The sequence below is a fragment of the Rhinolophus sinicus genome, linkage group LG18 (assembly GCF_036562045.2).
Source record: "Rhinolophus sinicus isolate RSC01 linkage group LG18, ASM3656204v1, whole genome shotgun sequence".
Classification (NCBI taxonomy): Eukaryota; Metazoa; Chordata; class Mammalia; order Chiroptera; family Rhinolophidae; genus Rhinolophus; species Rhinolophus sinicus.
The window spans coordinates 6,029,295-6,053,997 of record NC_133767.1 but is presented as its reverse complement, the minus strand read 5'-3'; the positions used below and the strand labels follow the sequence as shown (position 1 = coordinate 6,053,997).

The window sequence follows — 24,703 nt, the reverse complement described above, 5'->3', positions numbered from 1 at the left end:
GAGTAGAGATGCTATGATTATCGCTGTTATTGCTGCGGACATGCTTGCAGCATGCCTACTGAAAGGATAATGCTTATCCTCTGGGAATCCTCAGAGACTTCGTGACGCAGGTACGTGACTACCCCTCTTATGCTCATGTGAAACCTGAGGCTCCACATGACGTGCCTGAGGACACACAACTAGAAAGGGACAGCACTAAGCCCCAGCCTCAGAGTCTGTGCTCTACTCCCATGTCACAGTCTCCCATTGAGAGTGTCTGGGTGACAGATGGGCCTGAGTGCATTTGATCCTCATCCAACTTTTTTTGCTATTATTATGCTGCCGTGAATTTCCTCACCCACATGTGATTTCCGCATGCCTGTGCATGTATCATTTAGATAAATACCTTGGAGTGTGATTGCTGCGTCGGAGGGTGCGTTTAATTTTATTTTTGCCATGATTCTTTGCTTATCCTTTTAGTAGGCAACCAGGCTGTAAACTAACCTTGCTTTAGTCACCAATTCTTACTCCATGTGATTCAACAAACGCGTATTGGGCAGCACCTGGGGAGACAGAGAAATGAGTACGTTTTGAATGCTATTCTCACGATCTAGAAGGGGACACAGAGCAACCCGGAGGTAACTCGTACCGAGGCTACCGAAGTCTGTCATGGGCCAGGCTGTCCTAGACCTAGTGTTCGGGAGTCTGGCCTAGGTTAGAACCCCAGCTCCACTGAACGTTCGCTGGCCCATGATGAGTGTACAGTGAACGTTTCTGTAGCCTTCCTCCCATCATGACACTCTGGGCCCGTCCCACCTCAGCCCAAACATCCCGAGCTGAGTAGTGGCTGCCCCCTTTCTGTTATCCCTACTGAACTGAGAGAAGTTGTCTTGTCAGGGTTACACTGCCAGATCACCTCTTGTTTTTCTTTTTTTTTTCTTTTTCTGGAGACTCCAGACACCTGGCTTTTTATGGGAATTGTCCTGACTTTTTTTTAATGTTAGCAACGAATTAAGATTGAAAACAAAGAAAAGCAACAAAAACACAACAAAACCCATCTGCAGACCAGATGGGGCTGATGGGCCACCAGGTTGCCTCAGAGTCAGGCAGTCTTGGGTCTGTGTCACAGCTCTGCCACACCAGCGAGAGCTGCAGCCACACCAGCATTGGCAGCCAGGGTGTCCTCATCGGTACAGGGGCAACGAGAGTCCCCACTTTGCACGGTTGAGTTTGAGTGATTGACGATTCTGCAAATTACCTGGCATATTGCGGGCACTCAGTAGATGGTAGATTACTGCTGTTGTTATGGCAATGACATGAAATGAAATCCGGGCTACAGTAGGTGGAGATGTTGGAGGGAAACGGATTCTGTTTTGAGCTTATCAAATATTAGGTGTTGAGATATCCAGATGGAGGTGTCCAGAGGCAGTTGGAAATGTTGCACGGGAGCAGGAGATCTTTATAAGGGGTGGGGAGGGATCTTCCATGGAGAGTTTGTCTTTACATAAAGGTGAGACTTTTTTTTTTTAATAACTCTTTACTTTTGAGAGTTCTGAAGGTACCGAGGCTTCTGGCCACCACATCCATGTTGGATGCTCTGACTTGTTGTCATTGCTTCCTGGAAAACAGCACAATTCCCTGAACTAGCTGCTCTTCCTATGGGAGGTGAAGTTGGAAAAGGGAAGTCGAACAGGGGCTGGTTCTTAGAAAGAAATGGCAGCCCATGACGCCGAGGTGATGGGGCTGCGGGCATAAGCCAGTCAGTTGCCGTCGTGAACAAGGAACGAGGAGCTCAAATGATGTCAGTAAGCATTTCCCGAGACTTCTCCTCCACTGTGGGACCTTGGTCTCTTATTGGAAGAACCACTGGACTCCAGTTAGGAGATATGGGCCGTCATTGCTGTTCTGCTTTATAGTCTCTCTGTGACCTTGGTCAGGTCACTTCCACCCTTTAGACCTAAGGTCATTAGTCATAAAGCAAGTGTATTGGACTGCATGTTAGTTTGCTAGGGCTCCCAAAAGCAAGTACCACAGATGGGTGGCTTAAACAACAGAAATGCATTTTTTCACAATTCTGGGGGCTGGAAGTTCAAGGTGCCTTTATGGCCAGGTTCTGGTGAGAACTCTCCTTGGCTTAGAGATAGCCATCTTCTCCCTGTGTCTTCACATGGTTGTCCCTCTTTGCGTGTCTGTGTCCCGATCTTCTTACAAGGACACTGGGCGTGTTGGTTTAGAGCTCACTGTAATATCCCCATTTTAACTTAATTACCTCTTTAAAGGCTCTGTCTCCAAATATCGGCACAAATTGAGGTACTGGGTGTTAGGATTTCAACATATGAATTGGTGGGTCGGGGGCGGGGGGGGGGGGGGCATTATAATTCAGCCCGTAAAGTCAGTTCCACCAGTAGTAGGAACTCATTTCCCAAAGTATGAGCTCCTGCTACGGGTGTAACTGACTTTCCGTCAAATGCAGAAATAAGCCTTGAAGAACCAATCTATCCTTCTGATTAAGAACAAAGTGTTCGGTTTAGTGCTAATGTGCCTTCAGCACCTTTCTGACACCTGCCAGAGTAAAAGGGGGAACAGACCTTGCCTAGGCAGGCAACTATATCTGTTCTTAGTTACCTAATAACAAATTACCCTCCAACTCAGTGCCTTCCAACAATTCACAATGATCAGTCCGCAGATTCTGTGGGTCAGGAATTTAGAAGCAACTTATCTGGGTGGTTCAAGGTTTCTCATGCGGTGGGCTCCCCTGCAGGCTTGACTCAGACTGGTGGATACTCCTTGAAGGTGGGTCGAGTTGGTTCTGGCTGTCGGAGGGAGCCCTGAGTTCCTTGTCACGTGTCCTCACAACACAGCAGCTGCCTTCCTCCAGCATGAGTGAGGAGGGAATCACAATGCCTTTTACAGCCTAAAAGTCATACGCCATCATTTCTACAGTGTCCTATTGGGAGACTGTGGAGTGAATAGGGCACGGGTCAGCCTTATTCTCTGTGGGAGGAAACCACACAAGGGCATGCAGACCAGGAAGCAAGGGTCCCCGGGAGCTAGTTCAGAGACCGACACGGCAGAAATTAATAAGGGTTTTATTTTCTGATTAACTCATTTTCTAATTACCTCCTCTGTATTTGTATACACAGAATATACATATTAGTACTTCGTGGTCTTGTCAGTTACATGAGTGATATGCTATATATAAATATGTGATCTGCTTTTTTCACTCATGAATATGTTTTTGACATCAATCTGTGTTGATCTAAAAAGATCTGATTCATTCCCTTAAATTCTAAGTGCATACCATTTTTCTCGACCCGGTCCCCTATTAATAGCCATTGCAGTGATGACTCAGATATCCCTGTACATGTCCTAGGATAGATAACGAGCAGAGAAGTTGCTGGATCACAGAATATGCACATTTTATAGTTTGCTAGATGGGGCCAATGGTCCTTTACAATAAGTTAGACTAATTTACACGCCCCCACAAAATCAGAATGTTTCCTTTTCTCTACCATATGACTAACTTTTCATGTTGCCAGGCATTTTAATTTTCCCAGTCTGATGAGTAGAGAAACGGTATCTCCATATTTTAATTTTTTTTAAATTGTGATAACAACACATCACATAAAATTACCATCTTAACTGTGTTTAAGTGTACAGTTCCGTAGTGTTAAGTGTATTCACATTGTTGTGCAATAGCTCTCTAGAACTTTTTCATCTTGTAAAACTGAAACTCTGTACCTACTGAACACTAACTCCCCATTCCCCGTCCCCCTAGTCCGTGGTAACCACGATTCTACTTGGTGTTTCTATGAGTTTCCCTACTTTAGATCACTTGTATAAGTAGAAACAGATGGCATTTGTCTTTTCATAACTGTTTTATTTCACTTTGCATAAGGTCCTCAAGGTTCATTCTTGTGATAACCTGTGACAGGATTTCCTTCTTCTTTGAGGCTGAATAATATTCCATTGTGTGGATATTCTCATTTTTTTCCACCCATTCATCCATAAATGGATATTTGGTTTGCTTGCATCGCTTGGCTGCTATGGACCTGAGTATACAAATATCTCTTCATTTACTTCTTTTGGGCAGATACCCAGAAGTAGGATTGCTGGGTTGTAAGGTAGTTTTATTTTTAAGTTTTTGAGGAAATGCCATAGTGTTCTCCACAGTGGCTGCATGGTTTTCCATTCTCACCAACAGCGCACAAAGCTTCCAATTTATCCACCATCACATGCTATTTTCTGTTTGTTTTTTTTAAATAGTGGCCATTCAACATTTTAATTTTCCATCTCCCTAAGTATGAGTGAGGTTGGACATCTTTACACACTCCCATTTGAAGGATGGAGAAATTACAGTTCTGAGAGATTAAATCATTTGCCCCAAAACACAGGGCTGGACAGTGATGGTGCCAAACTAGCACCCAGGGTGGTGTGGTCCATATGCCCATGTGCCCTGTAAACTTGCTGCCCTGCCTGTACACTTGCGATGCTCCTTTAAGACAAGGAAGGAGGGGAAAGAGCAGCTCCTGGCTTCTGAATTCCTGGCCGTTGTGCCTCCAACAAGTGGGGAATCTACCGAGCATTATTTTTCTTGGATTTGGAGGCCAAGTGGTGTTACCTCCAGCGAGGAGGAAGCGGTGTCTAAGCTAATGCCCCGGCCGGGAAATGTGTGCCCAGAAGATTAGCTCTATTGTGTGGGGCTGGATGCTTTCCATGGACTTTGTTTATGGGACAGATTGTTTTTGTGAAGTTGTTTGCTCCGGTGAGTCTCCAGGCTCCAGCGAGCGGCCTCTTGGTCGTGGAGAGGGTCAGATTTACGGGTAGCCTGGCGTGTGGCCAGGAAAGGCCACAAAGGAACAGGCCCCCTGGGGGACGTCAGGAGTCCGTCTGGGCCTTCTTCAAAAAGCAAAATTGTAGCCCTGTTTCATTTTATTTTAAAATTGGATGTACAACAGGGTAGTGTTTTCTTCCCTCCTGGTTCTTAGAACTGATATTTTCACGTCAGTCTGCACCCCCTGTCAGCTCACCTCTGCACACTTCCATACGTGTTGCTAGGACATTGAACGGTTTGATCACCCCCCACCCCGTTATTTCTGCCAGAAGCATCATGCCCCTAACAGCACCAGAGCCCTTGCGTCCATTTGTTCCAAATCAGTGAGCAGATGGGGCCTGTCGGTGCCGTGGCTCAGGCCCCTCACTCAGAGGCCACGAGGCATCTCTCCTCGGGTGGTCTAGGAGAATGCATTGTGTCTGGCATGTGGTACAGATACCAATTACTAACATGTGCTGTTCTTTATTGTTCCATCTTCCTCCCCAGCCACCCACCCAGCCACCCACTCAGCCAGACTGCCCCATCACCCTGGGCCTCTATACTGTTCCCAAACCTCAAGAATTTAGGCCAGGCACTCTGGCAGAGAAGGATGCAGAAGTAAGAAAGAGATATAAAACTTCTTAGCCTTTCTTATCTGGGCAGTGACATAAAAGGCCACCCTGAGGAAGTCAGTGACGTTGGTAGCTAAAGCCCTTAGTACCGTGCCAGCTACCTGGGTTCCTGTGATTTCCTGAATGCCCACCTTGGGTCAGACCCTGTGCTAGGGACACGGGAAGATGAAATGAGACAAAATCTTGTTGCTAAGAACTCACGTTCAGGTGAGAGAACCGCAGTTAACAGACTAACATATACACTGTGGTGACAGAGTAGACAGCTAAACCAGGCGGAGGGTGTCAGGGAAGTCTTCCTGGAGGAGGTGACTGAGACTGAAAAGTCACGCCCTCTGCTGTTTAGCTGATCCTGCCAAAAGCATGCCACAGCCTCACATGACACTATTTGCAGGCCATGTCCAATGGAAGGCCTTTCCTATGTGCTGCAGCCCTGGTGGCCTCCTCTCATGAACCTCCTCAGTTCTGTGCTGAAAAAGAAAGTCTACCCAGGAAGCGTATCATCTTAAAGGTTTTCATGACTCACAGAGCTCCACTGCTTGTTGAGGCTAATGGGAGGTTTAAACGGGACGTGGATATGTGTGCGCCTGTACACATGAGAATAGCCAGAAAAATAGAAAGAGTGTAGGTTCTGGAATCAAACCACTTGGGTTCACATTCCACCTCCATCAGCTAGAAGCTGTCTGACCTTTGGCAAATCATTGAAACTCTCTGAACCTGTTTGCTCAGCTGTAAAATGGGGACGGTACTAACCCCCACCTCACTGACTCCTGAGAGATAAGTGAAATCATGCCCCTGTGTTCGTTAGGATGTGTGTTGGGGTGCTGCTAATAAAAATTGGGTGCCAGTTTTTATTCAGGGGTAAGTGCTCTTTGGTGCCACCTAAATACAAGTGCGATTTCTAGTTAGTGAGAAAGAAGGATGTGGATGTTGGGTGGGTTCCTAGCGAATGGTTGCTGGCATGGCTGGTAAAGTGGTGTCAGCATCGTGTCTCGCACAGAGGAAGTCCTGGAAAGTGTGAGTTAATAGGAGTTGCGTGGGTCATGAACTGTTATGTGGGCTCTGAAATTTGGACTGGAATCTACCTGGAGGCAAGGAAATAATTAGGGAAGAAGGGCTGAGGGGTCCCTTGCAATCACCCAGTTAAGGCAGTTGTTCCCTGCCAGATCCCTCTTTTCATGGCTCATAGTAGATGCTGAATAAATATTGTGTCGAGTGAGTGAATGCATGAATGAACTCCTTTGACCCCAGCGGGCTGTAGCCTACCCACCCCCTAACACATGTTGAATCTTTGTCCCCGTTGCCTCCATCTGACCTCTGAGGGGCTTTGGCTGAGCCTTTGTTGCAAAGCATAGTTCTGTTCTTCCCACGGTGTACAACATCAAAATCTGCGATTGTATTTCCTTCCCAGCATTTCTGGGCCTGTATTTTGGAATATGCCAAGCTTTACGCACCCTGCCCTTTGTCTGTCAGTGTCTGTCTCCCTCTCCACCTCCAAAAGGTGCTAATCCAGCAGCTCACCGTAAATGGTGTGAATTTCTTCCAACTGCCACGGTCATGTTTCTTAATCAATAGCCTGACTTGTCAGCACCAGGTAAACACGGCTTTGATTTGAGCAAGAGGAAGCCAAAGGACGCTGCTATAAAGCACACAGAGAAAGAATCCTTTCTTTCCTGCGTTAATTAGGCCCTTAGCGCAACAAATCATAGCTCCTTTGAGCCGTGAGTATGTGCCAGGCACAGAGTGCTCTGAGCACTAGACGTGCACTGACTCATTTAATCCTTCTAGTCTTTCAAGACATTGTGACTGTCCCTGTTTTGTGTGTGAGGGAACTAGGGAACAGATTGGTTCAGAGTTATTGCCTGTTACTGTGAGCCAGGCCCCGTGCCTACGGGCTGAGTATACCATAGTGAATAAGACAGAGACGAAGTCCTGTCTCGTGGCACTTAAGAGTGTAATGGCGGCATATGGCCAGAAAACAAACTGCCAAGTCAACACAATAGTTTCAAAATGTGTTCCGATGAGGGCTGCTTTTGGCTGCAAGTACCAGATAAACCCAATTGCAGTGACATAAACCCTTGGGGTTTCTTTTACTCCCTGGAAGTAAGCTGGGAAGAGGATGCTTGTACTGGTTCTGTGGCTCCAGAATCCCACATTTGCATGGTCTTTCCATAATGGCCCTAGAATGGTGGGTCAGCTGCAGTCGTCCAGTTCCCTGGATTCCACAGGAACATGCGAGAGGGGGAAGGAGCAGCACCGGCGTCTGTCATTGGCCACGTCTGGGTCAGATGGCCACCTCTGCCTGGGTGGTCACTAAGGAGAAATCAAACAGGACTGTGGGAGAGAGAGCTCCTGTATGGAGGGGGGTAGGGGGAGGTGACATCTGAACAGAGACCCGATGACCAGGGGCCAGCCCTGCAAAGATCCGGGGATGGAGCATTCCGCACAGAGAATGTCGCAAAGCAAAGAGCCTTGTTCGGAGACCAGCATGGTGAGATCTTGGGGGAGAGAGAAGTGTAGCGTATCTGGAGCCTGCGAGTAAGAGAGAGCAAGACACAGGAAGGCCGAGGAGGAAGAAGGAGCTGGGAGGATGGCAAGGTCTTTCATGTCCTCTAAGGAGTTTAGATTTTACTCGATGTGTGATGGGAAGCTACTGGAGGCTTTTAATCAGGGGAGTGAAGTCATCGGATTCATGTCTTAAAAGGAGTTATTGGGGCAGAAGAACTGTTGTGAGAGTCACGAGGCTTCAGCAGACTTAATTCTAGGGGATGGTATAGTGTTTCCCAGCTCCTTCTCCGGGGGGTTACTTTTTCTGCCTCTTGGATGTCCTCTGCCCCCTTTTTGTTTCAGAGCAGCTCCTGGAGAGCTGGACCGTGTCGTGCTGATGTCTGTCTGCCCACTACCTAGCGCAGGGCCAGGCACGTGGCAGCACTTGGTAAACGCCACTTGAGCTGAACAGGAGGACAGAGGTGAGAGCAGCTACTCCAGAGTTCCCAAACTCCGGCCACTCGCATTCCACTATCACGGTTTTGGGCTCTTAACCAAGAGAATTTGCCTCCCAGGAGGCATTTGGCAGTGTCTGGAGACATTTCTGGTTGTCACAACTGAAGGATGCTTCTGGCATCTAGTGGGTAGTGGGTAGAGCTCAGAGATGCTGCTAAAACATACTACGAGGTGTGATCGAAAAATACAGTGAATGTTTAAAACAAATTTATTACAGTCAAAGACACATGGCCATTAATCCCCCTCAAAGTACTCCCCCTCACTTAGAACACACTTATCCCATCATTCTTGCCACTGTCTGAAACAGTTCTGGAAGTCCTCTTTTGTGTCTTTAGTTGCGCTGTCATGGCTGCCTTGACGTCCTGAATAGATTCAAAACATTTATCTTTCATGGTCATTTTGACTTTGGGGAAGAGCCTGAAGTCACACGGTGCCAGATCCGGTGAAAAAGGTGGATGAGGACACACCATAATGTTTGTGTTTGACAGAAATTGCCGTAGCAGAAGCGAAGGGTGACACGGAGCGTTGTCATGATGCAGGATGAAGTAAAGACATGAAAGAGGACTTCCAGAAGTGCTTCAGAAAGTGGCCAGAACGATGGGATAAGTGTGTTCGAAGAGAGGGGGAGTGTTTTGAGGGGGATCAATGGCAATATGTCTTTTACTGTAATACATTTTTTTGATTTAAACATTCACCGTGTCTTTTGATCACACCTTGTACTGCTCACAGTACACAATCATCGGCCCCAAACACCAGCAGCAGTGAGGTTGAGAGGATCTGGAGTAGATCTACATACCTGTTCTATTATTTCCATAGTATTTCCCTTTAAATTCGTTCACTTTTTAAATCTACAACATTTTAGAGAAACCATGTATCACTACCATAAATAAAAAACTAGTGTCACTTTGCCATAAATAGAAGATACTTGGGAAGATAAACACTCAGAAAACAAAAGCCAGATATATTCTAGCTGCATATTGTTCCCAGTTCGAAGCTCTGAGTTGCCCTCTGTTATGAAGGGGCTCTGTTCAATGACACGGAAGACTAAGAAACACCGAGGAACTGTTTCAGATTAAATCAGACTATGACAGAATAACGCAGTATAATTCTGGACTGGATCCTGGATCAGAAAAACAAAAACTACTGAAATGTCTTCATTGGGACAATCGGCAAACTTTGAATATGGACTACATGTTAGGTACTGGCATGGTATCAGTAGGGCATTGCCTGAATTTAGTAACTACTGTGCTTATGTGAGGAAATATCCTTGTTCTTAGGAGATACATGAAGTCTTTAGGAGTAAAAGATCATGATATTGGCAATTTATTCTCAAATGCTTTTAGAATAGTGTGTGTATATGGGTTTCTGTATTTGTATATATATATATATATATATATATATATATATATATATATATATATATTTATATGTGTGTGTCTATATCGTGTATATACGTACATGTGTGTATATCATGTGTACACATGTGTAAGTGTGTATATACACATACACTTATTCACATATACAGACACACACCAAGAAAGCAAATGTGGCAAAAATGGAAACAGTCGGTGAATCTAGGTGAAGAAAATGAGTTGATTGTACTGTTCTTGCAATTTTTCTATAGGTTTGGATTTTTGCCAAATAAAAGAAAAGCCAGAAAACAAACAAAAGACCTCTCCTGAGCACACCTCTATTACTATCACAAAAGCGTCAACGCTTTTCAAAGCTCAGGAGGCTTCAATATTAGTTGCTAACGAGTTGAACACTTCGTATTTTACTCCCAAAAATAGTTGGCAAAAATGAAGATGTCTACCAAACAGAAAAATGTCTTCCATGCCGTCACATTTGTGTTGATATGACAGCCAATTAGCTAAAGAATGGCACTAGAATTGTTTTGTGGGGTTTCCTGCTCTTATGACATCACGTATCTGCAGAGTTGTGGTTATCGACAGTCATCAGAGAATGTGTTCCAGTCAGTGTGCCTGAATCTGGGACACTCTTGATGGATAACTTAAAAAATATAGTTTAATTTTAAGTGTTACAGAGGTGTTCAAGATAGAGTAGCACCAACAAGAGACTTTCTCTGCAGAAGGATTGAAAACAAATTGAAAGAGGGATGATTTTTTTTTTTTTTCACTCTGCAATTCAGTGTTTTCAGCCAAGGGTCTGTCCACCCACCGCCCCTGGAACCTCAGCAGTGGGTATTTCTCTTCAGTCTTTGGAAAGTCCTGGCCTTGAGACTCAAAATGTATGACTCGGTTTGCTCAGCTACAGAATGGAGATAACACACTGGAAGCCTGGTTCCAATTTGGGGGTGGGTTGCCCTGCTCTTTGAAGTTTCTAGATAATACTGACCTGACTTGCCACCCCCACTGCATTCCAATTCCTAGGGAAATTCCAAAGTCCTTGGAAAGATGTCATCGAATTCCTAGGGCCTTCCATTCTCACTGTCACCTGACCCTGACTTCCTCCTGTCTCTGTGCAGACTTCTCCTTCTCCCGCTGGCTCTCCTGGCAATTCATTTGTCTTGACTCTGCAGGCATTCAGTCCCCGCTGTGATTTCCAACACACACAACGACAAAGACACACACACACCCACCCAGATATAGACAGAGAGCCACCGATACAGACACAAACTCACAAACAGAGGCACATAAAAATGGATACCCAAGCACAAACTGGCCCATGTTATACAAACTTAGAAACGTTCACAGACACACTCAGACACACAGACACACCCACACGCATGCATAGTCAGGCACGTGCACAGATACACACCAGACCTGAGCATGCGGTAGACTTTACAAGGGCCTGGAAAAAGTGTTCAATGCACACAACTTACAAATGAGCATTAGCATCTTCCTGAACATGCTTCCCTTTCTTCCTTCTTTTCTTCTCCCCACCCCCACATATTCTTCTCCATTTTTTTTTTCTTATCAGAACAACTCATTTCTTCTCAATCCTCCAATTTCAAAGTCTGCTCTGGATGCCCCTTTGCATGTCTCCTTTCTCATGAATGTCTCTTCCTCTGTGCTCAGGTTTTGCAAGGGGAAAAGAGCGGCATGTCTCATAATTTCCCCACTGATGTGAGCCGTGCCACACGGCCTCACACCACCGTGGAGTACTGGCATGGCGTCTTTAGCCCATGGGGGCCGCTGTGAGGAAAAGATCATAGAGCAGGTGGCTCATAAACAACAAGCATTTCTTTCTCACAAGTCTGGAGGCTGCGAGTCCAAGATCATGGCGCCAGCAGAATGGGTATCTCATGATGGCCTGCATCTTGATTTATACATAGATGGCCATCTACTCATTGTGTGCTCACATGGCAGAGCTGGCGAGGGAGCTCTGTGGGATCTCTTTTATAGGAGCACTAATCCTATTCATGAGGCGCCACTCTCCTCTTGTGACCTAATCACCTCCCAAAAGGCCCACCTCCTAATATCATCACATGGAAAATTAGGTTTCAACATCTGAATTTGGGGCTGGGGGGGCACAAACATTGAGACCATAGCGTGTCATTACATTCCGTTGTGTTATTACCACTTAGAGAGGATTTGTACTGGTGCTGGCGATGCTGGTGGGTTCATTCACCTGGGAGTCCACTGCTGGGAGGGCCACATGAAGCGCGGCGGTAGCAGACGTGGTTGTGTATGCGTGTGGCCTAGTATTCCTGGTGACTTGTGCCCCGTTTATTCCAGCACGCTGAGTGCTTTCCTGGCTCGGGGCTTTCTTTGCACATGTTGTTCCCTCTGTTCGGGTTTCTTCTCCTGTTCTTGGTATATTAGCTCCTTCCATTCTTTAGGTCTCAACCTCAGGGCCGTTACAACTCACAATTATTTATCGTTTGTACTTTATTTTTGGTCTGTTCTCCTCCCCTAGATAGTAAGCTCTCTGAGGATGGGAACCATGTCTCCTGTTCACCATTATGTCTCCATAGACAGTTGTTGTTGAATGAAACCCCCCACACGTCCCTCTCCCAAGAAATGGATAGCTCATAAGGACCTCACTACCTATACCAGTTTTTTGTTTGTTTGTTTGTTTTAATTAAAGTTACTGGGGTAACAGTGGTTAGTAAGTATACCAGTTTCAGAATGGATGGTTTCCAGGTTGCTCCTAGAAAATTCTATCAGCAATAACTAGGAAAATTTAGCACCTCGTTTCTAAAAACTTTTTATTTTAAAAGAATTTTAGACTTACAGAAAAGTTAGAAACACAGCGGAGTATTTCAATGTACTCTTCACCCAGCGTCTCCTATGTTAGTGTCTTTTATAACTACAGGACAATTATCAAAACTAAGAAATTCACGTGAGTACAATGTTAACTAACCCATAGACTTCAGATTTTACCAGTATTTTCCTCTAATGTCCTTTTCTGTCCAGGATCCCACACTGCATTTAGTCATATCTCCTCTTAGTCTCCTCCAATTCTGTGATGATTCCTCAGTCTTTTCTTGTCTTTCATGACTTTAATATATGTAATAATAATAATAATAATAATAATAATAATAATAAAAATACTGGTCAGGTATTTTGTAGAATGCCTCTCAGTTTGGGTTTCGCTAGTGTTTTCTCCTGATACCATGGGTTCTGGGGAAGACAGAGGTGAAGCGCCCTTCTCATCAAATCTTACCAATTAAAAAAGTCCTAGCAATATGACTTATTACTGGTGATATTAACCTCAATCACTTAATTAATGTGACGTCTATAATTAATATGGACTCATGGGTATTTATTTTAGTCTATGGCTTGGAATCCAATACTATCCTTATTATCTTGCTCAGATGGTTCCAGCCGTGACCATTCAGAGCATCTTGCATTGGCTAGTAGGTCCTTTGAACACGTCCCCTTCCCTTAGGAGCACTTCTTTACTTCTGACACCACAAGATGTTCCAGACTTATCTTGTGCTTTCCCTGCCCCAGCCCTGGAATCAGCCTCTTTCTTCTCTAAGGAGCCCTGGTCCCTTTTATTAGAGACTGGAGTTTAGAAACCCACATCTGGGTGGTGTGTGCTCCTTGCTGCTGGGAAGCTCTTGCATCTAGGCCCTCAGTGTTCAGAGCTTGGAGATATATTACATATACCAATCCATGCATACCCATGTATATACACATCTAGTATATTTATATCTGTATCTGTCTCTGTATATATTTAAAAAAACTTTAGTTTTTCATACCAAAATACTCCTGGTTTCAATTTATCACCCTAAGGCCAAGTCTTGCCTCCCTTTTTATTTGTAAATTTCCCTATTTATCTTTGTTTGTTTTTTAATTGAAGAGCTGATCCTTAAATCTTGACAAATCATTAAAAATCTTTCCATCTCGTCCTTCCTCTCATCCTTTCTCACCTGGAAATGGCTCATGTGAGACTACGACATTACATGCTAGATGTTGCCGTCAGAAGCTAGACACAAGAGAACGCAGCAGATTTCATGGACCTTCTGAATGTAAAAAGTACTAATTGCACACTTTATATTTTATTGGCAGTGGGTTGCATGAGGGTCAGCGGAAGGCTCTGGAATGTGAGCTCATTGTTCCAGCCAAATGAGTCATTTGAGATGGGAATACTAATTTATTTGAACAGTTCTGTATCAACATGATTCTGGGGGGGCGGGGGGGAAGGTTTGCCTGTTCTCTGCTCTGTCCCCCTGGAGAAAACTCACCCAGTGGTCCTCTCCTCTGGACCACTCTCCTTGCTCCTGGAAGCACCTTGCTTCTTGCTGGCTGCCTCCTTATCTGCTCACTGATCTCTGCCTCCTCCCTTTCCCAGTATACATGTTATTCCCTTTCCCTCTGACTTCCTATCTTTATTTCCCTTTCCACAGACTCTATAAATTTTCACCGAAAAGTAGGTCCTAGGAGAAACCCTTCACAGCTGTGTCTCCAGAATCTTTTCAATCCGAAAAGCCGAGTTTACGTTTTCCTTTATTTTGTTGTTGGAGGATTGGTTTTTCTCTTCGGTTCCCTGTTCTTGGGGGAGTTTTCTGTTCTTCTGTCCTTTCCTAGCAGCTTGGAGCTGTTCAGCATGACACCTCAGGGAGTGCTATACTGAAAAACCAAATTTTGCCCACCATGCTCCGGATGTGTGAGAGAGAAGTTAGGAAGGGCAAGAGTTGCTCTCTCTGATGACGTATGGAGCATTTATTATTTGAAACTCAAAAGCCTGACTCTTTTAGCTCCCTCCAGGAAACAAGAAATAAGCTCGTTCCAGGTATTATTCCTTTTACTGTTATCAATGATTCCAGAAGCTCACAAGCTTGTTTTTATGGGATTCTGCCACTCCTATAGACAGGTGGCCCCCAGGAATGAACCCAGAACACCCTAGAATGAGATGATGTCAAGTCAGTGAGAGAGAGAATCTCAGGAGAGCCCATATTTTCTTAGCCGTATCCAGGAAGCCTGGATGGAAAGGTCTTGGCAGCCACAAACTTCCTGGGGAGCCAACTGGGCAGCTTCCTGGGGACCTTGGGTGTGCAGAATCATCGTGGGTACTGAACCATTAATCAGACAATGAAGAACCCATTTCAAGAATTCCAAGAGTACTCTCCTTTCTTGGAAGGAACGCTTAGCCAAGTCACATAGGGCTGGCAGGAAGGGAGGGAGCATGTGGTGAGTAATAATGATGGCTGTGGGGACATGCTGAATAGTAGCAATAATACTAATAAGAAGGAGACGACAGCAATGATGACCACAAAGGTGGCTGCAATTTCAGTCAGTTCTTCCTGATAAGGCAGGCAGTATGCATACTTTTACTGTACTCATCATATCTCATTGAATTCTCACCATTGTGTGAAGCAGGTGCTGTTGTTAGTCCCATTCTACATCTGAGAAACTGTCTGTTGCTTGGGGTCGCAAAGCGACAAAGCGGTGAGGGCTGGATTACCATCCTGAACCCTTTCCGAAAAACTTTGCTATGTGGTCTTCTGGGGAGAGTCCGTCTTGTAAGCGGTAGGGCTTTGGTTTTGCTGAGCTGGTTGTTCAGGTAGCCGTGGCTGATGGTTTCGCACAGGTGTGCACAGTATTGGTCAGATGGTCCAGAGGAAGGAACCCAAGGCCCCGCCTCCTACAAGGCTGCAGTCTAGTGGAGGGGGCACAGGCAGGGCCATTCACAGGACCACACTGTGGGGGATGGTCACTACACCAAGGATGGGGCCGTCCAATGGGCAGCCAAGGATTTGGCCAGTGTTTGGAGGCAGGGCAGTAGGAATGCAGGGAAGGTATGACAGAGAAGGACCAGCATGAACGAAAGCACGGAGGGATGAATAGCATGGTGTGGCTGGAAGATGAGGTTGTAGGGGAAGGGGTTAGACAAGAGCTGTAGCTGGAGAGAGAAGCAAGCGCCTTGCATGGACCAGCTAAACTCAGTGTTTTAGAACGTGGGCTGTAGATACAGAAGGACCTGGGGTGAATTCCAGTTCAGCCACATACTAGCTGTGTGACCACGGGCTGCGTTTTAGAACTTTTCTGAGTTTCAATTCTCATATTTGGAAAAGAGAGACAAATGAAATGCTATGTGAGTTAGGATGAGGAAATGGAGGCTCAGAGAGCCCAGGTACCTGGCCTTGGGTCCCCGAGTTGATGAATGAATGTACCAGGATGGCCGTCTACTTTCTATCACACGTATAGCTTTATAGCTTGTAACGCTCCTATATATTCTCAATTTCACCGACGTCAGATCACTAACCATGTTCGCATTGTAATTTTTCTATCTCTGTGCCTGTTGTCCCCAGCCTATGTGGCTCTCAAAGGTAGGGACCCTCTCCTACTCTACCATCACCTGGTGGGCCAGTAGCTATGCAAGGGGCTCAGGCTTGCCAGTGGTTCAGAAATGCTCAACATGTAGAGGTCTGGACCTCATGCCAGACAAAGCGAGCTAGAATCTTCAGGCCTGCAGCCTTGAGCTTTCTCTCTTGTCCAGCTGGGATTTGAACCGCAGCAGGAAAGTGTTTGTTGAGTGAATAAGTGAGCAAGTCACCAGACTATATGTATTAATTGAGACAGGCTAGTACATGTGATGACAACTGTCAACCCCCAGCTCTCAGTGGCTTAAAATAAATGTTTGGGGGTTTTTTTTTGCCCATATTTTATGTCCACGATGGATTGGCTGGGGCCTCAGCTCAACAGAGCAGTGGCCCAGAAGTCACACATACTCCCCCCATTCACACTCCTGGGCTAGGACTAGTCACGTGACTCCACCCAAGTGGACCAGGAAGTACAATCCTGCCCAGGGGGTGGGAAGCCAGAAGCCATGGGCGAACAGCACAGATGACTGCCAGACTCTGAAGCTGGCACCATCTACTTCATTTTCATTTCAAATTGAGACTAAAGAAGCTTGCTCAAGGCCAGAGAGCAAATACAGAACTGGCTTTGAGCTCTTTTTCTATTTTTTTCCTGGTTCAAGGCCATAATTTTTTTTTTTTTTAATGTAATGAGGCAAGATGGTGCATGGCGTTAAACTTAGTGGTTAAAAGCCTAGCATCTGGATTGCCTCCAGACCTTCCGCTGTGCCACTTACCAGATGTGTGAGCTGGGCAAGTAACAGAACCACCTTTTTGCCCGTCAAAGAGATGGTCAAAAGATGGGAAGGGCTAAGGAAGGGAGTGTTGTCTGGAACGAACTGTTTGAAGCCAGGTAGGGCTTATCTGAGTGGTATTGATATTGTGAGTGTGTGTGTGTGTGTGTGTGTGTGTGTGTGTGTGTGTGTGTTTGGGGAGGGATATAGATGTAAAAGGTTGCCCAGGATTTGTGGCGGCTCCTGACACAGCCAGGAATGGTACACGCCTGTTCCTCATAAGTTGCTTCCTCCCTCCCTGCACCACTGTGAGTGTTTGGGCTGCAGGGAATGGAGAAGCCAACTCAAGCTGATTTAACCACATGCATTCGCTCAGGGAAGGGGATGCCCAGGGCCTGGTATGTCTGGGGTCAGTCCAGCCGCTCAGTGATGTAGTTAAGGACTCAGGATCTTTTGGTTTCTCTGCTCTGCTCTCTGTGGTGCAGGGCCTGTCTTACCCATAGTTGAGGGAAAAGCCATTGATGGCACCTGAGGTCACGGTCAGACAGGGAGAGAGCGCTGGCTTCCTCGGGCTCTGTCTTACAGCAAAGAAAGCTTCCCTGCCACTGCCCCTAGTTAGCCTCTCCAAGCCTCGTTGGCTCCAATTGGCTTTGGCCTGTGAGGGGTCAGCGATCTTGGTGGAAACGTTAGCTGGTTTAGGCAGAATGGGGAATGTAATAAAGGATGTTAGATATCCCACAGAATTGTTGGGAGGGCTGGAGAAAGGAACTTAAGGCTAAGCTTCTAGGAAAAATGCCCCAAACCACACTGCGGGCCTGGCCCGATGAGCTAACCACCATCCTGCCTGAGCCTGCCCTCATTGCAACCGCCGCTGCCGTCAGCACCCGTGCGGCTTCTCCATTGGAAGCTCAGCCCTGCGACTGCCATCCTCAAAGCTGGCTGCTTTGGCCACTGGTCACATCAACAGAACCAAGGCTCATGATCGGATTTAGTCTCATGCGGTGCCTCTGGCCGACACAGCCTATGTCATATCCGTCGTCCTAGTTGCAAAGGAGGCACGAGATTTGCATCGTGATGTCCGCTCTGGGGACTTATAAAGTGTGGTTTCCTCAAATACAGATCGGCTAGAGATCGGACAGCTATGTCACTACAACCTGGCCATCCTTGACCAAGCACTGGTGGGACTCCATAATGAGCTTGGATTGCCAACGGGGCAGAATGGGCATGTGGGGACCACTGGGTTCTCTCCCCTCTCCCCATGTACTCAGGGTGCATACATGTCTGAGATACCTCCTAAGGCCTCGCCATCCTCCTGCCTTCCCAGCCCCCATCACTCACCTTCTCCTGGCTGATCCGTGCCGTCCCTAGCTCTAGAATGTTCTCTGCCCTCTCCTCCTCGCCCAGTTTACTGTGATGCACCATTCTACTTATCCCATAACATTTCAATTAACTAATTTCACTCATTTAATTAACACCTCTCTCTCCCTCCAGGCCATAAATATGGTGAGAACTTGGACTGCTTGTCTTGATCATAGCTACTGACACAGTAACTGGCTCATAAGTACTTAATAAATTTATATGGAATGAATGAGCATTAAACAAATCCCATTAGAGGCATTTATAAAATCCCTCTTGGCTCAAAAGACATTTTAAAAGCATTGTTTGGGAACCGTACATTAAGCCCTTAGAGGTGGGCATATTAGAATCACCCCAGTTTTTTTCTGTTTTGTTTGTCAAACGATAATGCCTTCAATGGATCCTATTATGTGCACCCCTCGCACGATGAGGCTCGCTGCCACAGTGAGCCACTGGCATTGATAGGAACCTGTGGTACGCCTTGTGTCAGGGGAGAAACCTTACCTTGGGGTGCCATGGCTTGACGGTGGTGGCAGCTTAAATTCCTATAAAAACTTTCCCCTCCATCACGTCACTGTAGTTATAGTAACCCCCCAGCCTCGCCAAAATTCTCTTAAGAAGTTTCAGCTGAATTTTTTTTTTTTTTTTTTTTGCCAACAAGTTAAAAACATTTGGGTGGCTTTTCCTATATCAGGGGAGCCTTTTATAAAACTGGCTGCCAGTCACCCAGGAAACTGGGAAGAGCTTCAGAAGAGTCTGGTCTTTTTCCACGATCAGGAGGAAGCATGGGGGTAATTTTGTTCATTAAAGAGCACTTATTGTTTCCCGTATGCTAGAAACTAATTTTATTCCCATGCCTGAACAGATAAGGTCATATCCTCCAACTTGATTTGGAGTTTATATTGGAAGATGAAGAAAGAATAAAAAATATCACAGACATCCCACCCGTGATATTAATAGCTATTATGTACTGAGAGCTTCATATGTGCAAGGCACTTTTCTACAAGCGTCACATCTGTTCACGTGGTTAACCCTTGCAACAACCCATTTAGATCCTTATTTTAGATGAGAATACTGAGGCACAGTCCACCTGAAGGAGAACATATGGTATCTTAGACTGGAGTCCTGGCCTCAGGGGATTTCTAGGTTTTCAGTTTCCTGAAGACATAGGCTTTGGGGGGTAAGGAAGAACTGTTGGTCACTGAGGTCAAAGCATGTGGATTTGGGGACAGACTAACATGGGATGGAACCCCAGCCCTCCCACTTACCAAGTACGTACCCTTGGCAAGTTCTCTCCCCTCTTAGTTCCTTGATTGTCTTCACTCTAAAATGGGTACAGCTGTACCTTCCACATGAGGTTATTGGGAGGACTAAGTGAGTTAAGGAATGGATGGCACCGGGAGCAGTATGGACACCCTGCAGCTGCCCATCACGTGTGACTTCCCTTCCTTACTCCTTCCATCAGGTGGTCTGAGTGATGCTTTTACATGGAGGGACACACATGACTGCTGGCCTTTGAGAGTGACATTGTTTTGAGAGTGACATTGTGACAGGTGTGGAGGGTGGGCAGGCCAACGTTTGCTAACATTGATGTGACTGTCATGTGGCCTGGGTAGCCCATGCAGATTTTGCTGGCTGCGTAGGGACAGGATAGCTAGAGACCCTCCAAGAGTCTTGATTTCACAGCAGCTTGTTAGCCCGGACCACCCCGTTCATGCTAGTCCCTGGGACCTTTATGTAAGACAGTACTAGGGTCTGGACTCGGATTCAGGTTCAAGTCCTGTCTCACTCTGGAACCTTAGGCCAATTTCTTCATCTCCCTGAATCTCCATTTTTCTGTGACTTAACTTGGAAGACTATTGGTAATGACCTTGAAATGCCCTCAATACATGCTAGCCCCTCTTCTTTAGAAACCATTATGGTAGCCCCCCCTTATCTGCAGGGAATACATTCCAAGGCCCGCAGTGGGTGCCTGAAACCTCAGATAGTACTGAACCCTATATATACTGTTTTTTCCTATGCATCCATCCATCCATCCATACCTATGATAAAGTAAAATAAGGGAGATATGAACATAAGCACTGTGATCCTGAGGCAGTTGAGGTGATAACAGAGGCGGCTGCTAAGTGACTAATAGGAGGGGAGCCCATACGGTGTAGAAATGCTGCACAGAGATGATTCACGTCCTGGTGGGGACAGAGCTGGAAGGCTCGAGATTTCGTCACACCACTCAGAATGGTGCACACTTTAAAACTTATGAATGACTTCTAGAATTTTCCATTTAATATTTTCAGACTGCGGTTGATCACAGCTGACTGAAACTGTAGAGACCAAAGCCCTGGATAAGGGGAGATTACTGTATATAGTGTTAAGATTTTACCTTTAGGAAGAAATGACACGGTTCTCTGAACCCCCTACTCTCATGCACGTTCTGGTTCTATGTCCCGTGTCCCATCCTACTGGGCTCTACCCTGAAAACGCCACTGGTCTGAAGAGGAGACAGAATCCGATATAGTCACATGGTTTTCAGGGCCTTACACAGGGAGGCCTTAGGAAGTCCGTGTAAAGAGAGAGAAGCATTTTCCTGACAGCAGCTCCCTAAAACCAGAAGGCTTGTGGCAGCTGACCAGCTAGTGGAGCACCTCCTCTCACCTTGGGAGGGAAGTCAAGCCTGGGGCTGAGACTAGGCGCCCTCAGCGAAAGCAGGGCCAGGGCCAGGGCCTGGGGCTTGTCAAGAGGCGGGAAAATGGGGCTGTCTTTGGCTTGGGAGTCAGACAACCCCGGATGCCAATTCCCAGCCGTGTGACCTGGGGCGAGTGACTTCACCTTGCCAAGCCTCCGTTTCTTCCTCTCCGGAATGGGGAGGGTGCTAATACCTATTTCTTGGGGGCTGTTGCAAGGGGAGCTGTGAACGCGGTGGGCACGCAGTGCGCTCTGCCACCCCGGCTGCGGGGATTATCGTTACCGCTGCGGTCGGAGCCTCGGCAAAGGCCGGCCGTGTCGGGGCCCCGGGCGCGCGCCTGCGCACGCGCACCGGCGGCCAGGTGAGAGCCAGGCGCCCGACTCGCACCTGGTCTTTAACCCTTCCCTGTCCCGGAGGTGGGCGACATGGTTGCAGGGACCGGGGCGCGGGGTCGCGAGCACCGCTAGGCCTGCCCCAAGGCGGGGGGCGGCCGCTGGCGAGCGCGCCGAGCCGGTTCCAGGACGGGGTCCGCGCGCGCCGCGCCGCCGGAGGGCGGGGGAGCGCCGAGGGGGATAAAATCTCGCGAGATCGCGCTCGCTGGCGGTAGCGGCGGCGACGGCGGCAGCCGGGGAGGTGAGCTGCGGGCGGCGGCGGCGGCCGTTGGGGGCCGAGGCGGGGGTGAGAGCGGCGAAGACCGAGGGCCGGGCTGGGGAGCGGGCCGGGCGGGCGGCCCGCGTCCGGGGCGGCGGCCTCAGCTCGTCCTGCGGCTGCAGCGGAGCCACGGGTCTGCCCCGTCCCGGGACGCGCGCGTACGGGGCGGGGCGGCCGGGCCGGGGCCGCGGGGCCGCCCGGGCCAGTCCCCCTGCAGCCAGTCCCCGCGCTCGGGTGCGACCCGGGGCCCCCCTCAGTTCCCTCGGGCGGCGGGGCTGCGGCGGCAGCGTCTGAGCCTTGCCTGTATTCCCGGCACTTCACTTGCGCGGCTCCACTCCAGCGCTGCACCGGGAGGTGGAGCGCCTTCCCACAGTCACACCGCTGGGAGGGGAACGGGGGTGCAAACCCCAGGCTCACGGACTCCAGCGCCCACACCCGTCCTCGCCTCCATCCTTCTCCCCACCCCCAGGGCTGCTTTAGGGTTAGCGTTCTGTTCCTCGGGTCTGGATTGGGCTGCAGAGGGCGTGTCTGGGAGCCCCTATCCCCCTACCCCCCGAAAATGAATGCAGCATTGCATATGAGTTGCTTGGGAGAGAGTCCTTGGCTTTTGTCAAATTCGCCAAAGGGTCCATGATCCCGAAATGGTCAAGAACTCTTGTCTGGCCCTGTTAGAGAGCAGAAGCGGGCTTAGGTCAGCGGTGTGTGCCGGGGGTGGGGTGTCAGGCCACCGAGCCCAGGGCTTGCCTTAGTTGGGCGAAGGAAACTTTTTAAGTTTGATTATTGTTAAGCACGTGATTCCACTCTTGGGAGCAGCCGTGCTCAACCTTGTCAGAACCGAGGCCCCTCCCCTTTGCAGCAAACGTCTGTAAAGCCCACTTTACACTGCCCTGTTATTAAAGTCATCGTGAAATGCACGTAATTGAGAATCCGTGTGATGCTCCAGTAAATGCAAGGGGGCACTAAAAGGAGAACCATGTATGACATGCATTGATTGCCATATCATTTACCTGTAGCGCCTGCAACTGTGCTGGAGGATAGCGTAATGCAGCAGTGCTCGCACCTGCTTCTAATGAGTACCTTTTGATTGAAGAGCAGTAAAAATACCAGGTGCCATTTCAAACAAGGAAGGGCCAGAGATACAGATGGACTCAGTGTTTGTGTCGGGGGTGACCTGTTTATTATAATGGAGATACGGCCTATGGTGAATTAGGGATAACATGCCAAGATAAATTACAGACTATCTCAACCAACACAAATAATATTAATGTAATCCCTCCATGGAGGCCATATTTTCAAACTGCATTGTAGGGCACCTTTTGTGTCACAAGCTTTGAGGTACTGCTACTTTGAAAAACAACGTTGGACCCCTACCTCTAATTATGAATAAAGTATTGACAAGATTGTAATTTAAGGATTCAGTGCCAGTATCTCATTAGTTTAGATAATGCTCAGTATTATTACACTGCAGTTATATGTTATGCATATAATACATGCATATGAGGAAATGGTCACTAATTTTCAGATGTTGTTATTTTAATGCTGACTTTCCTCACATTAGCTGCCTTCTCAGGAATTACTCGGGTTTTCCCCCGTGATATCCTATGAAAACGTTTCAGTATTATGTTCCTAAAATAATGCCAATTTATAGTGATTAATTTGGCTTGACATTTAAAAGAGTCTCAGGACCAGGATAAATCTTCATTATGTACGTCTGTCACACTCATTGTGTGAAGGCCATTGTCCCGGAAGTTTTCCTTCAGTCACTTTGATAACTAAGCATGTCTCTTAGGAGATAGCACCAGTCCCCTTGAGGTCCACTCTGATGAACAATTGTCCACTCAATTATTACAGGAAAGGGGCCAGAATTTAACTGACACTTAATTTTTGTTGGGATTTCCGTGCCCCCCCCCCCCCATTCTTAGTGTCTGACATACCAAAAATGTAGGCTCTAAGCTAGTGACACTTTGATTATCTCAGGTAATCAATCTCAGGTGGAATCTCAGGTGGGAGACAAGGTTAGTCCCTATGTCCCTTTGTCTGAAAAATCTGTTTAATGTAAATTCTTGTTAAAGTTGACAACTAAACCCTTGAATCAGTGGGCAGTTTGAGATTAGAATGGAGTTGGGAAGTGAAAGCAATAATGTGTAGAATAAGTAAAAAGGCCTGAGTTAAGTAAAATACAAATTAGTACTCTATAACCACCTTTTAAATAACCTTCATTCCTACTTACTAATATCCACATTAGAGAATCTAGAAAATGTAGCTGTGTGCAAAGGTGAAAATTATAATGACCTATAATCACAGAGTCCTCAGTCCTCCTGGTATGATTCCTTAGAAATTGTCTTTTCATTTGAGATTCTGTTAAGTCATGCTGCTTCAGGGGAAAACGCAAATTGAGTTAAGAAAGTTCAACTCAGACTATTAAATAGCTACAGTGTAACATTATAAATTTCTTTAACTTGTTAAATCTACAAAGCAAGTTGAATGGATAAATTGTTTCTTGCTGTAAGATGTTTGTTTATTCATCAGTTACTTTGGAAACAAACATGTAATTAAAGACTTGTCAAAATAGAAGAATATACAGTTGTCTAGAGGTACATACACTGAATACCTTTGGATTGGAAAATTATCCAATTTGAGAGTACTGAATTTTTATTACTTTGAGCAAGCAGTATCACATTCCAGGATAAAAAGAGGTCACTCCTTTTTTCTTTTTTTTCTTTACCTACTTTTAAGATAAATGACTACTTTTTTTTTTTTTAAATAGTCATCTGTACAAAACTAAACAAAGAATATGAATTGCACAGACATGGAAACTGTTCCAGTTTTTAGGCATGGAGGATACATTGTTGAATGAGCAAAAATCCATGCCTGTGGATGAAAATGAGTAATTTACTGTACACATACCTCTGAGATTTATAATTAAGCAGTTTCATTGATTTTAAAGATACATAGCTAAGATGGAATGGTGTCTTAAAATTGGCATGTCATGGTTTACTTGGAAACTTTTCTTAGTGGTACATAAAACAGTGTGTCTGAAAATCGACAGCATCTTAGATTCTGTGAAATAGGAAATATGTAGAA

The 24,703-nt window shown here is 46.5% G+C and overlaps 1 protein-coding gene across 6 annotated transcripts in view; it reads left to right on the top strand.

Annotated features, from left to right (window-relative positions):
• The window catches only part of MRTFB (myocardin related transcription factor B), a 236,889-nt gene that overhangs the window by 44,238 nt on the left and 167,948 nt on the right, over window positions 1-24,703 (top strand). For 4 of the 6 annotated variants that reach the window (XM_074322643.1, XM_074322642.1, XM_074322641.1 and 1 more), the window contains exon 1: window positions 21,514-21,601. The exons of 1 other annotated variant lie outside the window; for it this stretch is intronic. The gene's annotated coding sequence lies outside the window, so the exon portion shown is untranslated. Of the gene's footprint in view, window positions 1-21,513; window positions 21,647-24,703 lie in introns of those variants that run through there. One more of the 6 variants, XM_074322640.1, reaches the window with a different exon arrangement.